Source organism: Anastrepha ludens, chromosome X, assembly GCF_028408465.1.
Source record: "Anastrepha ludens isolate Willacy chromosome X, idAnaLude1.1, whole genome shotgun sequence".
NCBI lineage: Eukaryota > Metazoa > Arthropoda > Insecta > Diptera > Tephritidae > Anastrepha > Anastrepha ludens.
The window spans coordinates 93,639,699-93,653,503 of NC_071503.1; positions in this window are offsets into that span (position 1 = coordinate 93,639,699).

Consider the following 13,805-nt stretch of genomic DNA (forward strand, 5'->3'; position numbering starts at 1 on the left):
CATTTTTGGAAGCTGCAGACTCTTTATTCGACAACTTTAGAAATAAAGACGAAATAGTGTCTGCTCTAAAATCTATGCAACTTTCTGCTTATACAGTGATGAGGCGAGTAGAAGTAATGAGAAATGGTATTTTTTTACAGTTAAGAAGTGACTTAGATAATTGTAATATATTTATTTTTCACTGCAACTGGATGAATCAACAGATGTAGTTGACACCTCACAGATGGCTTTTAGTGATTTTACAATTAAAGAAGATCTTTTGAAGTTTATTCCACTCAAAGGACATACTACTGGGCTAGAGCTGTTTTCTCATTTAAAAAATCTCATCTCTTCTGAGAAAATTCCAATATCAAAAATGGTAGGCCTGACAACTGACGGTGCTCCAGCTATGGTGGGTTGTGATAAGGGGCTCGTGGCGCTATGTCATAAGGATGAAAGTTTTCCACAATTTCTTAGTTACCGCTGTATTATACTTCAGCAAGCATTATGTGGAAATTTTCTAAACTTGAACAACGTTATGAAACTGGTGGTGAAAATAGTGAACAAGATTAGAGCTCAAGCGTTACAAAGAAGATTATTTAAAACCTTGGCTGATGAAATTGACTGTCAATACGGAGAGCTACTTCTTCTCTCTGAAGTGCGATGGTTAAGCAGAGGACGAGTGCTCAAACGTTTCAATGATGTCCTGCCTGCTATACTCCAATTTTTCAAAGAACGCGATGAACCGATTCCTGAACTGGAAAATTCGACTTGGCTCAGAGATTTTGGTTTTCTTGTGGACATTACAAAGAGATTAAATGAGCTTAATTTGCAGCTTCAAGGCAGGGATAAAGAATTAGCGGAAATGATTTCTGATATAAATGCATTTAATACAAAACGTGAATTTTGGGGACAAAACCTAAAAAACCGCGATACTAAGCATTTTTCTATTCTTTCCGAAAAGATATCCAAAAATCTATTAGATCCCAATGGCAGTAAATATCATATGGAAATAGTTTCTAACTGGAAGGAAAACTTCAAAAATCGTTTCAAGGATTTCAGCAAAATTGCCTTAGTGACGCAATTTGTTGTTTCACCCTTCATGGACATTGATATACAACAGTTTGCAACAGAAATGGAACTGATTGCTTTTCAAAGTGACTTGACTTTAAAATCTTTAGGTTCAAATACAAAATGTATATGGACTTTAGTAAGTAAAGATAAGTATTCAGTTTTATGTCGTGTTGCGTTGAAAGTGAAAGCGTTATACAGTTCAACTTATTTGTGTGAATCTTCTTTTTCCAATATGAAATTTATTAAGAATAAATACCGCAATCGGCTTACAGATATACATTTGGATAACTGTATTCGAATGACTGTATCAAATTATACTGCAAATATTAAAAAAATTATCGATGAGTCAGAATGTCAACCTTCTCATTAAATATGCTCTTTTTATCTGCCTATATTTTATTTATATAAAAATGTACTATTACTGTTTTGTTGTTTTTTTAAGTCGCTTGTGATTTGCCATTATGACTGCAAAAAATTTTGTTACGATTGATAGGTGTGAACATGGATGTAGTTATGCATAAGTATAAGCACTATAAGTCATAAGTTTATTATATATAGAACGTATATTAGTAAAATAAATACATGTATTGTATGTCGAATATAACTGTGTATTATTTAATTTATGTTGGCTTGTGCAAGTAGCTCGCTGTTTATTTCAAAATCTTGAAAGTAGCTCAACACATTGAAAAGGTTGGCGACCACTGCGCTACACGGTGTTTACAAATGCTCAGCGATGCCAATACAAATATGTATCCACTCGGCTCAAAGGCCATAAAAAGAGATTTTTATATAAACGACCTGCTGACAGGATCCGATAATTTCGAATCTCTAGATCTTATTAGAAGTGAGGTAGTTAAAATATTAAACTCGGCAGGATTCAATTTACCTAAGTGGTTTTCAAATCACCCATCATTTTTCGATTGTGAGAGTTCTGAGAAGGCCTTAAACTTCAATCACACAGACTCCACAAAACCACTTGGAAACCATTAGTTGCCGAAGGAAGATTTGTTTCGGTTTGTCTTAAATGACAACTTTACCAGTTTACGAGCCACTTAGCGAAACATATTATCAGTTGCAGCTCGTCTTTTCGATCCTCTTGGTTTACTTGCCCCACTAGTTACCAAAGCAAAAATCTTATTGCAAGAGCTTTGGCTGCAAAAACTAGATTGGGATGAGTCGATTCTATTGCGCCTCGACACCAGCTGGGAAAATTTCAAAGCCAATCTACTGCAACTACCATCAATAAGCATTCATCGGTTTGTACATACCGAGTCGAGTGCAAGCTGCCAAATTCATGGCTTTGCCGACACCTCAATACAAGCGTATGGCTGCTGTATATACATACGTAGCCAATCGGCTGGTGGAACGAAATGTACGCTGCTTACTGCAAAGTCTAGAGTGGCTCCGCTGAAGACCAAATCTCTTCCGCGTCTAGGGCTCTCGGTAGCCCACTTGATGGCCAAATTATGGTCACGAATAGCGCCAATGTTGAGTCGGCCAATTGAAAATATAAACTTCTGGACAGACTCCGAAATTGTTTTGCATTGGATCAAAACGCATCCATCTGCATTACAGACCTTTGTTGCAAACAGACCTTCATCACTGAAGATGATTTTTTGGAAAATTTATAAATTTTCATAAAAAATTTGCATGATTTGCAATCGTTGCTCAAGTGTGTAGCGTTCCATGATGAAATGTATACTAATGAAGTTTACAAATGACAAGCGAAAAATAAAAAATATTGCGTCGTTCGCCCTCCCTATCGGAAAAAAGTTGAAGCGCACCTATTGAAAAACGCCTTACATATTTACTTTAATTATATATATAGCCCGTTAGTTAAGTTTAGGCTAAGAAATCCTATAAAAACATGAATTCAAAATTAAAGAGGGAACTTGTAAAGTATCACCGAACGCGCTCGCAGTTTATTTTACTTCCGCGTGATAGAAAGTAGTCAACAGGCAATTGTTATATTCGCGAATTCCCCCAAAATAATTTTATCTTAAAAACGCTTAAAATTTTTCAAATATTCTATATATTTCTAACAGGAGTAAATGCGTCGTTTGGTCGAAGTGATTGGCGCAATACCTTGTTATCAAATCTTAGATATCTAATGGGATAGTCGAATCTATCTCGACTTAATGCTGCTGCATACCGTGTTCCACTGTACGTCATATTAAACACTTCTTCAGTTGTGAGGTGATTGTCTTTTAAAACTGCAGTCAGTGTAAGAACTCCAATTAAAGCACGCATTTCAATGGCATTTGTTTCTCTACATGTTGCTGCTGTCATATCGTCACGAAGATTTATAGAGATTTCAGCGTTAGTCCATTGAACCACTTCTGTTATTATTTCGTCAGTAAAAAATACGTTGAAGCATTCCTGTGGATCATAAAACGGTTTGCATTGTCGAGTAGGTCCTCTTGCGGTTCTAACTATGTTTGTCAACGCAAATCGGGAAACACTATCGTATTTCCGTTTGATGGACTCCAGCAATGCCCACTTTTACTTCTAAAGGATACTGTTATAATGCGTGAATCGGAAGGAGTAGTATTTGAAGTTTGTAATGGTGACACATTCTCGTCTTGCTCCTAAATATCAACGAGCTCATCTTCTACATCACTTTGTATATCATACTCCAGTAAGGCATTTCCTGTATCACTTCCATTATTAGATGCAGTAGAGTCATCACATAACTGCTCTAATAGACTACTTATTTGTGAGTCATCTAATCTAAGATAGTGAAAGGAAACCCAAAAAGTGCTAATAAATTATATAAACAATATGCAATTCCAAAGTAACACAAAAGATAATGGTACGTCTTTTCGTCGTGTGTTATGATCATAACTCAGAAAAAAACAAACTCACCTCGAAAAAATAACCACCACCACACAACTGCAGCTACTGAGTGAGCAAACTGAGCGTGTGAAATTTCTCCGACAACAAACAAGAGATTGAGAGCGTAAGAGAAAAAATGAGTACGTCATTTCGACGTGCGTTATCTTACTAGGGTTAATACCGCGACTATGAAGCTCCTTTTTCCAAAAAATGCTGAGAATGTAGTTGCGTACATGTCTTCGATATTTTGCTGTATATTTCCATCTTCTTCATCAAATCTTCTCTGTGATTTCCTTGCAGAATTCCTTTACCACCTCAATTTCTTCGTGCCAAGCTGCTCCTCTTATATACAGTGGTAAAAGTGTTATTTTTAACATACTCGAAAAACGTAGGGAAGATATATCTGTTTTCAAGGCCATTGACATTAAAGGAAATAATATTAATTTTAATTTGTGCACATTTTAAATCATTTTCAATTACAATATAATATAATACTTTTAAGGTTATTTTGGTTAATCATTTTGCTATGACAGACGTTTTCTATATATATTATAATCTGTTGTAATGATCTGAGGTCTGTTTTCATATAGAAGTTGCAAAGTAATACTTGCATCTTCCAAGCCACATACAACCTTTTTTCTTTATTCCACCTCAACCATTTGTTTGCTACTTTCATCCTATCATTTCGGACGCCAATTCGATGTTTAGAGGAAATCGCCATAATATCCTTTTTCAACTGCATCATAACTTTCTTGTCTTGTTGCCGCTCTAAACTAAGATCTCTCTTTACATAGATTGTTGTTCCCGCAAGCTTACTTGAGTTTTTGAAGATATCTCCGATATCCTTTGATCTGATTTCTGCCAGCACCGTCATTTTTCCATTTCGTAGATTTTCTTTGTTGATTTGACAATCGATGCGTCGTTTATCTGTAGTACTTCCACACTTTATCAACTGCCTCCTTGGTGGAAGTACTTACAGTTAGGCCTTTGAAAATTAAATTTAATTTTTTGATATGGTCTTCAAACTGGGCGAGTCTTATTTTATCCAAATTCTTTTCAGCTTTAATTTTTTCTATCTCTTGAGTTAAATATTCATTTTGTTTCTTTAGCTTCGCAACATCACTACTTAATTCATTTAATTTTTCACTACTTTGCGGGTCACTAAGCACGTGTCGCCTATTTGCATGCTGATCTCGAGTGGCATGTGACCTCGGGTCATAAGGGTGACTTCAGTCCTATGGTTGGCGAGTTCCGGGCCGTGGTTCTTATCCATATTTAAATCCTTATCATAACTTGATTCAGCTTCTGCCTAGCGTCTTCAGTGTCTGGTGCTGGTATGACCGCCGCTATATCGTCCGCGCATCCCATTAGATATGCACCATCTGGCATTTCTATGCTCAATGTCTCGTCGTAGCTCAGATTCCAGAGATCCGGGCCGAGAATAGATCCTTGAGCTGCGCTAGACGTTACTGGTTTTGTTTTCTGGTCATCTGGTAGCTCTGGACAATCCTTAGCAGGTATGCAGGTAGTCGAAACCTTTCTTGGGGTGCCTTTTTAATGTCTATTAATCGTAAGCTGTTCAAGGCGTTTCGTACATTAAGCGTTGTCGGGACATTGAAGCGGTTCGGGTAGTGGCGTTTGAGTTGAGCGCTTCCTACCACCTCTTCCATTGTGCCAAGGGTTGTTTTTCAGTGTCGAAAACCGTATTGCTTTGCTGAAAATCCTTCTGCACTCTCAACAGACTCTGCAAGCATGCGCTGTATGAGTTTCTCAAGCAATTTTCCAGCGCTGTACATCATGCAAAGCGGATGCCATGCTGACGGTTGCACTGGGTCGCCCTTATCCTCACTGATCATCGTCAGTTTCTGTATTTTCTACAGCATGGGGAGTATGCTTTGAGCAATGCATCTGGTCGGCTTTCAGCCACAAGTTTGAGAGCTTCAGCTGGAATGCCATCTGGGCATGGAGCTTTGTTTCTTGTGAGGCGGTTTTAAGCTCTTCTTCAGTGAAGGGTGGGAGCATCTCGTCCCCTTGGGGGGTCTCGGTCCCCGCACAGCATAGGGTGCATGGGGAACAGTCTGTTCACTATTTTGCTAATAGAATCACTGTCTAGATGTGGGATTGTGAAGTTGGCGTTTAGCTTCCCCATTACAGTTTTGCTACTCAGTCCCCAAGGGTTGCTATTCAGATCCCTTCGAAGTTCCTCCTATTTCGCCTTCTTACTGGCGATGATTGCTTGTTTCAGCGCTTTTCGGGATTCTCTGATATCAGCAGTTTCCGCCTCTGTTTCTCTGTTTTGTCTAGCTCTGGTGTACCTTTTTCTATTACTGAAGCAGGTTTTTCTGAGCTCTGCGATTTCTGTTGTCCACCAGGACACAGGTTGTCTTCTTGAGCGTAGCCCCGCACGGGGGCCGATGCGTCGCAGCTTTTGGCAATGCGCTGCATCATGGCGCTTGCAAGGGAGTCAGTGTCACCACTTATGTGTGGCATAGATTTAGCATCAAAGTGAACTAGGAACGCTCCAGTGTTCACTTTGGCATTGTTCCATTTGCAAGTGCCCTTTGGTTTAGGTGTTGGGGTAGGGTCAGTTCTCGCTCTGATTCGGAAAGCGATATACTGATGGTCACTTCCAGTATATTCTTCCAGAACTTCCCACCCGTTGATTGCCCCAGCCAGATTACGGTCTCCTTCAAGTAGTGGCGTTTCTCGTGTTTTCTTAGTATATGCCTTCTTGATGTGTTCGTAGTAGGGTGCCACGGTTTAAAGAAGGAGAATGGCACTGGATCGGGAGTGTACTGAGAACAATTATCCTTTATTTGCTCCTCGAGACTCCCAGTCCGGTGTAGCGTCTTCCAAGCTGAGATCTACGCTTTAGTCAAAGCAGCAAAAACGGTTAGAATAATGGACTTACCTCCGACAAGTCTTACCATTTTTGTTGACAGTCAAGCAGCAATCAAGGCACTGGCCTCAACGTTCATCAATTCAATATGTGTTAAAGAATGTAGGAGGTCTTTAGCGCTTATCTAGCAACTTAAATGGACCAAATGTCTGCTTGGAGTCAACACATCAACTACAAGCGTCCTCATAGGTGTTATAACAGGTCACGGCACTATTAGTACCCTAGCCACTAAATGGGTGTATTTCACAATTACTTCTGCAGGAGTTGTAGAGATGAAGAAGAAATTAATTCGGTGCAACACCTCCTCTATGAATGTCCTGCACTTTAAAGAAGCCGTACCAAATATATTCGCGATTATTTCTTCGACGACCCGAGAAATTTTCAAAATATCTCCCTATCAAGGTAACTACTAGACCCACCTTAAAAAGATCTGGAGGGATAAAAATCAAATGCAGGTATTCCAAGCAACCTGGCTAACCTATCCTAACATAACTTTAACTTTGCCAAAAAGAAATTTTCAGATATTCTGGCCGACATCTCGAGATGGTCCATATGCTCAGAAGCGAACCTCTCGCTTAATAAATGTAAATCTTTTCATATATTTAGAGAGCATAAATGTAATAACTTAAATGTAGTATATAATAATACATATATTGTAAATGTGCACAGCACACGTCCTACTTTTAAGGAACACTGTTCAGAGTTAAAAAAGAGTCTAGCGGCCAGGTTTAATATTATAAAGTGTCTCTCATCTAAGTATAGGCCCCAATTAGCCCGCCGCCTTGGCATTTTAGAAAGTCCTCAGTCCTTTTCGGTATAGCAGTATTTCCCAAATCCAACACCAGTTTAATAGAATACCAGCGGTGGTTTGAACAGTACGCCGCACCTTTTAGGCATGAATAAAAAATGGTGTACACCGATGGTTCAAAAACTCTGGACCACACCACGTTTGCAGTAGTGTATGCCGATTGTGAACCAATAACGACGGGTCAATTACCTTACTACTGTTCTGTGTACAGAGTAGAAGCTATAGCCATAGGTAGTGGGCCATGTAAAATTTGCTTTTTGAATTGGCTATAAAAACAAAACTAATCAATATTTTTTCAAACTTTTTTTTTTATTTTGAAGATTGAATATTGTCATTAATGAATGAAAAATAATGTCGGTAAAACGACTGCCACGACTGGCTTTACAGTAGACGATTCGATCAACCCAATTTTTAAGCACATTTTCGATTGTTTGGGCTCCAATTTCATAAATGGCAACTTTGATTTCGTGTTTTAAAGCATCAGTCGTCTCTGGGTGGTTCGCATAGCATTTGTCCTTAACGGCTCCCCACAAAAAATAGTCCAACGGGCTTAAATCACAGCTCCGAGGCGGCCAATTGATGTCGGAATTCAAAAACGGTAGCCAAAAGTTCGAGTGCAACTTTGGCAGTGTGACAAGCGTATAGCATCCCATTTCGTAAATGTCAAACCTTTAAGTAAATTATGAACACATTTGACATGTCATTTGTGTTACCATTCTCAAAAAAATAGGTAGTTCCAGAAGCAAACGCTATATGGCCCACCCTGTACAATACCACAATAGCTGCATCAAAAACTAATGAAGCGCAGTGCAACACCATTATGCAAGCTTTAATACAACGGGCACAAACCCAACTATCCAGTCATATGCCGTACCAAGGACATCACTGCCTTCATCCAACATGCATTAGACACACAATCGGTACACGCAAAAACATTTTAAGTGGTGAGAGGCCACCTCCCTGCCCGTACTTCACTCTGTCAACATTAACAGTCCAGCACCTTTTGAACGACTGCACACATTTTATGAATCTCAGGAAAAGAATTTTCGACAACCATCTTCCACTGGAAATACTAAAAATAGATTGATTTAAACCGAAAGTTTCTTTACTTAAATATCTTTACAATTAGGCTTCCATGTTTCCTATGAATTTAATTCCCACATTGCTAATTTCTTTATTAATTTAAGTATCGATAGTGCTTAATAGTCTTTTACCAGAAAATTAACTGTCAAATAACTTAAATTTTCTAGTCAAAAAATTATTTTATTAGAGCAGTGAGCCGTAAGCCCTGACAGCTAGTGCTGCTTTTATTGTAAAATTATAATTTATTGTTATTTTTTATATATTAAATAAAATAAAAAATACATACCAGTCGCCGACTAGTTCTCTGGCTGAGCAGACATGCTATTTCTGTCGTAAGCTTAGAGTGCAATTCACTTTCGTATTTTCTTTATTTGTTGCTGCGAACGACTCTTATTTATTTTTTCTTTCGTTGAGAAATAAGTGTGCTTCTGAGTAGTGAAATCGAAACAGCATAGCCCCGGGGCTACCAAATCTTGAGGAAAACAGGTTCGCTCTGCTAGCCTTAGATCTTTTGCCAAAACGAAAAAAGTTTAAAAGAATTTAGACCATTTTCCAAATCTTACTAAAATCGAAACCAGCAATCCTAAATATGTAGTAATTTCTGTGGTAGAGGAAAACAAATCTTTAACAATTTATAACTGTTTTGAAATTTATGCCGCTTTAAAACTTATTTGCAAGGAAATTGTTAAAATTACAGAATTTCGAGACGGCAGCCTTTGCCTTTTATTGAAGGACAAACCAAAAGCAAAGAAGTGTATAAGCACGAAATATTACATGGTGGTTGTGAAGTGAAAGCTAAGTATCACAATAAGCTGAACCATACAAAAGGTACCATATTTGCTCCACGTTTGAATGATCTTGATGAAGAAGAAATTGTGAAAACTTTATCTGATCAAGGCGCCATATAAGTATAAACATTTTCTAAAGTTGAGGATGGCAAGCCTAAGCTTTCCACTTTGACATATATCATCTCCCGAAACGAGTTGATATTACGTGGCATTCAGTGATAGTGTAACCTTATTGCCCAAACCCAATTCAGTGTAAGAATTGTGGTAAGCTCAATCATACTGTGAAATGATGTAACAACCCAAAAATTTACGATCAGTGCAACCTCCTCCCACGCACCTCCGACAAATGCTCCCGGACAATGTCCGTAAATTGCTCAGAAGGGTACCCAGCTTCCGCCCCGCGGTAAGGGGCGCTGCCGCGGGGGACCCCATTACTTCCCCTTAATACTCGTGGGTTGTGGAGCTTGACGCAGTCAGGCGAATGAATTTACAACAAAACGAAAAAAACAAAAAATTCGTGCCGCGCTGCGACCCAATCCATCCTCCGAGGAGGATACCCTGCTGGCCTCCAGCCAAGATACGGCTGAGTCAGCAAAGAGTAAGGGAAGTACCAGCCATAGCCCACCCTTACCAAGCAAGCACCAACAACAACAAAAAGTTCTACCACAAACATCGCAAAAGGCGGCAGACGGCACTCAGAGAGAGATTCAGGCCGCAAGAAAACACAAATCCGAGGGTGCCCTCATGAAGTCTCGCTACACGAAGGCGAAGTTCATTCTAAGCAAGATTGTAAAAAATGAACTCGCTGGAGCGACTCACGAGCGCGACGCGGCTGACAAGTTAAAATACCAGCAGGTGGTTAAGGAGTACGAAGACTTCTTATCCAACAAACCTAAAGAGGACAACAAGAAAAAAGGCGATGCGATGAAGAGAAACAGGTCACAGGACGTGATCGATCAGGCACCGAAGAGACCTAAGGTGTCCAGCAGCATCGAAGAAACCATGCCACGACCGTTCAGTGCGGTGGTTAAGGATAACCTCCTATATGCACTAATCGACGAGACCACAAACAGTGGCAAAGTGGTCCTGCAGAAGTGGGGGCAAGTGGAGGCCAAACTATCCAAGCACGTGCTACACAAGCATGTGGTTGGAGCACAGGGCGGAACTCTCCCTTCCTTCGATTCTGCAGGAGTACTTCGCGGCTGTAGGGTTATCAAGTGCGACGACGACTGGTCAAGGGTTGTCTTAGAAAAGTGTGTTGCTGAGATCAGCAGCACACTAAAAGGCTTAAAACTTAAGCTCATTCCGGCCAAGGACATCCCTTGCCCTCCTCGCACTCGCATTTGGCTACCGGTGATGGACTTGAGCGGTGCTGAAGTGCTGAAATACCTGAAGTCACACAACCCTGCGGTGCCGATGGATGACTGGGCAATCGTGAAGGCCACAAAAGATCAGCATGCCATTCGTTCGGCAGATCAACGATGAGTGCCTGCTAATACTAAAACAACACGACAACAGAATGCGGTTTGGTGTAAGAAAGGCCAAACTGAAAATTTTCAAAGCAGATAGCAATGAAAATGAGGAAGACCCAGAGAAGGTCGATAACAACATACAGCTAGAAAGGCTAGAAAAGCTTGACCTAGCTGAAGACGACAATAAACCCGATGCCTAGATCCATACAGGTGAATCTGCAGCACTCGAAATGTGCTACAGAGAACTTGGATGTCTTCCTCAGGGAAGGGGACATCGACATCGGTTTCATACAGGAGCCCTGGGTCAGAGGCAACGAGATTAAGGGGTTCCAAAACAACAAGAACATCAACATATTCTACAACAAAGCAGACGGTAAGCCACGGTCATGCATAATCACTAAAAAACACTTAAAAGCTTTTCTGTGTTCTATTTTAGTACTCCCGATTTTACGGTGGTGAAAGTGGAGCTGCAGAAATCAGCGATATACCTGGCATCGGTGTATATGCCACATGAGAAACCGGCGCCGCTAGACGAAGTGGCTCGATTCCTGTCAACATTAAACAACACAGACAAACTATTGATGGGCTGCGACGCAAACACCAGAAACGAGCTCTGGGGCAGTTCAGAGACGAATGAAAGAGGTGAGTCACTTTTTGAATTCCTATTAAACACCAACATAGACATATGTAATGTAGGGACCACCCCAACCTTCCCTTTTCCGAGCTCGGCAAACTTTTCAAATAGTCACAAATTGGAGAGTATCCGACAAGAAATCCTTTTCAGACCATAGCTGGATCCTCTTCGATATCAATCTTAAGCTTGAGAAACCTATCCCATATAGAAATCCCAGAAGAACAAACTGGCACACATTCCGTAGAGTGACCCAGTCTAAACTTCAACACATAAATAGAACCATAACGTCAAGGGAAGACCTAGATGAGAAAGTAAAAGCTTTCGAAACTTCGTTGACAAAAGGACTTGAAGCTTCATGTCCCGCCACATATGGCAAAACAACCTATCCTACCTGGTGGAATGAAGATTTAAGTCAACTCAGGAAAATGACTTCAATATCTGCTACAAACACAAATACTTCAAACCCTACAAAGACTGTCTTAGGGAATACAAGAAAGCAATCAAAGAGGCTCGGATAGAGGCTTGAAGAGATTTTTGTAGTTCCATAGAATCTACCAAATATACGGCCAGACTAGGCAAGCTTTTATCCAAGGAACACTCCTGCCCTTCCTTCTTGAAGAAAGATAACGGAGAGTGGACAAAATCCTCGGCCGACACACTAGAACATCTTGTAAATACACACTTCCCAGGCAACACAGAATATATTGAGAACAATACTGACAGTGTTCAAACATCCAAACTATTACCCATTATAATCAACCACATCGTATCCCAAGATAGAATATTATAGGCGATAAAAAACTTTGAACCATATAAGGCAGCCGGTCCAGATGGGATATTCCCAGCCATGCTGTGGAACACTCGAGAAAAGACGATTCCTTGGCTGGAGGTCTTTTTCAGGAAAAGCTTTACGCTAGGGAATATACCAAAAAGCTGGAGGAGGGTTAAGGTGATCTTTATCCTCAAAGCTGGTAGACGTGGTCTTGATACAGCGAAAGATTTCAGTCCCATCAGCCTATCCTCCTTCATCCTCAAAACTCTCGAGCGATTGTTGGATGTATATCTCAGGGAAAAGATTACAGACACAACGATTTCACCATCTCAACATGCCTATTTCAAAGGAAAATCCACAGAGACAGCTCTTCATGAGGTTGTAAGTGCGATTGAGAGGAGCATAGAATACAAGCAATACTCACTAGTCGCTTTTCTCGACATATAGGGGGCCTTCAACAATGTTACCACAAGATCTATAATTGAGGCTCTTAACATGTTAGGCACAGACATAGGTCTCAACGAATAGATAGAGAACATGCTCAAAACTAGAATAATCATCGGTGAGGTAGGCAGCAGCACGATAAAACGCTCTGTCAACAGGAGAACCCCTCAGGGAGGAGTCTTATCCCCTCTGCTGTGGTAGCTAGTCGCCGACAACATCCTCACCAAATTCAACCGAAAACCGAAAGGAAATTAAAGTAGTGGCGTACGCGGACGACATAGTGCTTATGGCTTCAGGAATGTTTCCAACCACAATCAGTGAGATTATGGAAGGAGCTCTGGTATTACTCAGCAATTTGGCCACGGACTGTGGTTTAAGTGTAAGCCCGAGAAAAACTGAACTGATGCTATTCACCAAGAAAACCAAGGTGCCAAACTTTAATCTCCCAAAACTAAACGCCGTCAGCCTCACGCTAACCAAACAGGCAAAATACCTAGGGGTTATCCTGGACCACAAACTCAGCTGGAAGTCCAACGTAGAGTACAGGGTAAAGAAAGCGAATATAGCACTTTACACGCGTAAGAGAATGTTGGGAAAAACATGGGGTATCCAACCAAAACTATCCAACTGGTCCTACACAGCCATTACATTATAAAAAAAAAACGAATTTAAAAAAAAAAAATTTATAAAAAAAAGTTTGCGCCGGGAATTGAAATCGAGTCTAACATGTGGCGAGGAAAAACAGGCGGTGCGTTTATTTCTTCGACTGCTTATTTTTTTACCATTTTGCTACTTTTGAAATGATAAGCGGATACATAAAATTTATTACACATTTTTTTACGATTACATTAAAAAAAAAAATTTAAAAACGAAAAAAAAAAAATTTGCGCCGAGAATTGATGGCGAGTCACGTGGGGAGGATAAATACGCAGAGCGTTTATTTCTGCGCCTGCGTTGTGAACAAAAGGTTTGTGATGTCTACGTAGATATGTATGCGCGCGACGTGAATAAGTTTTA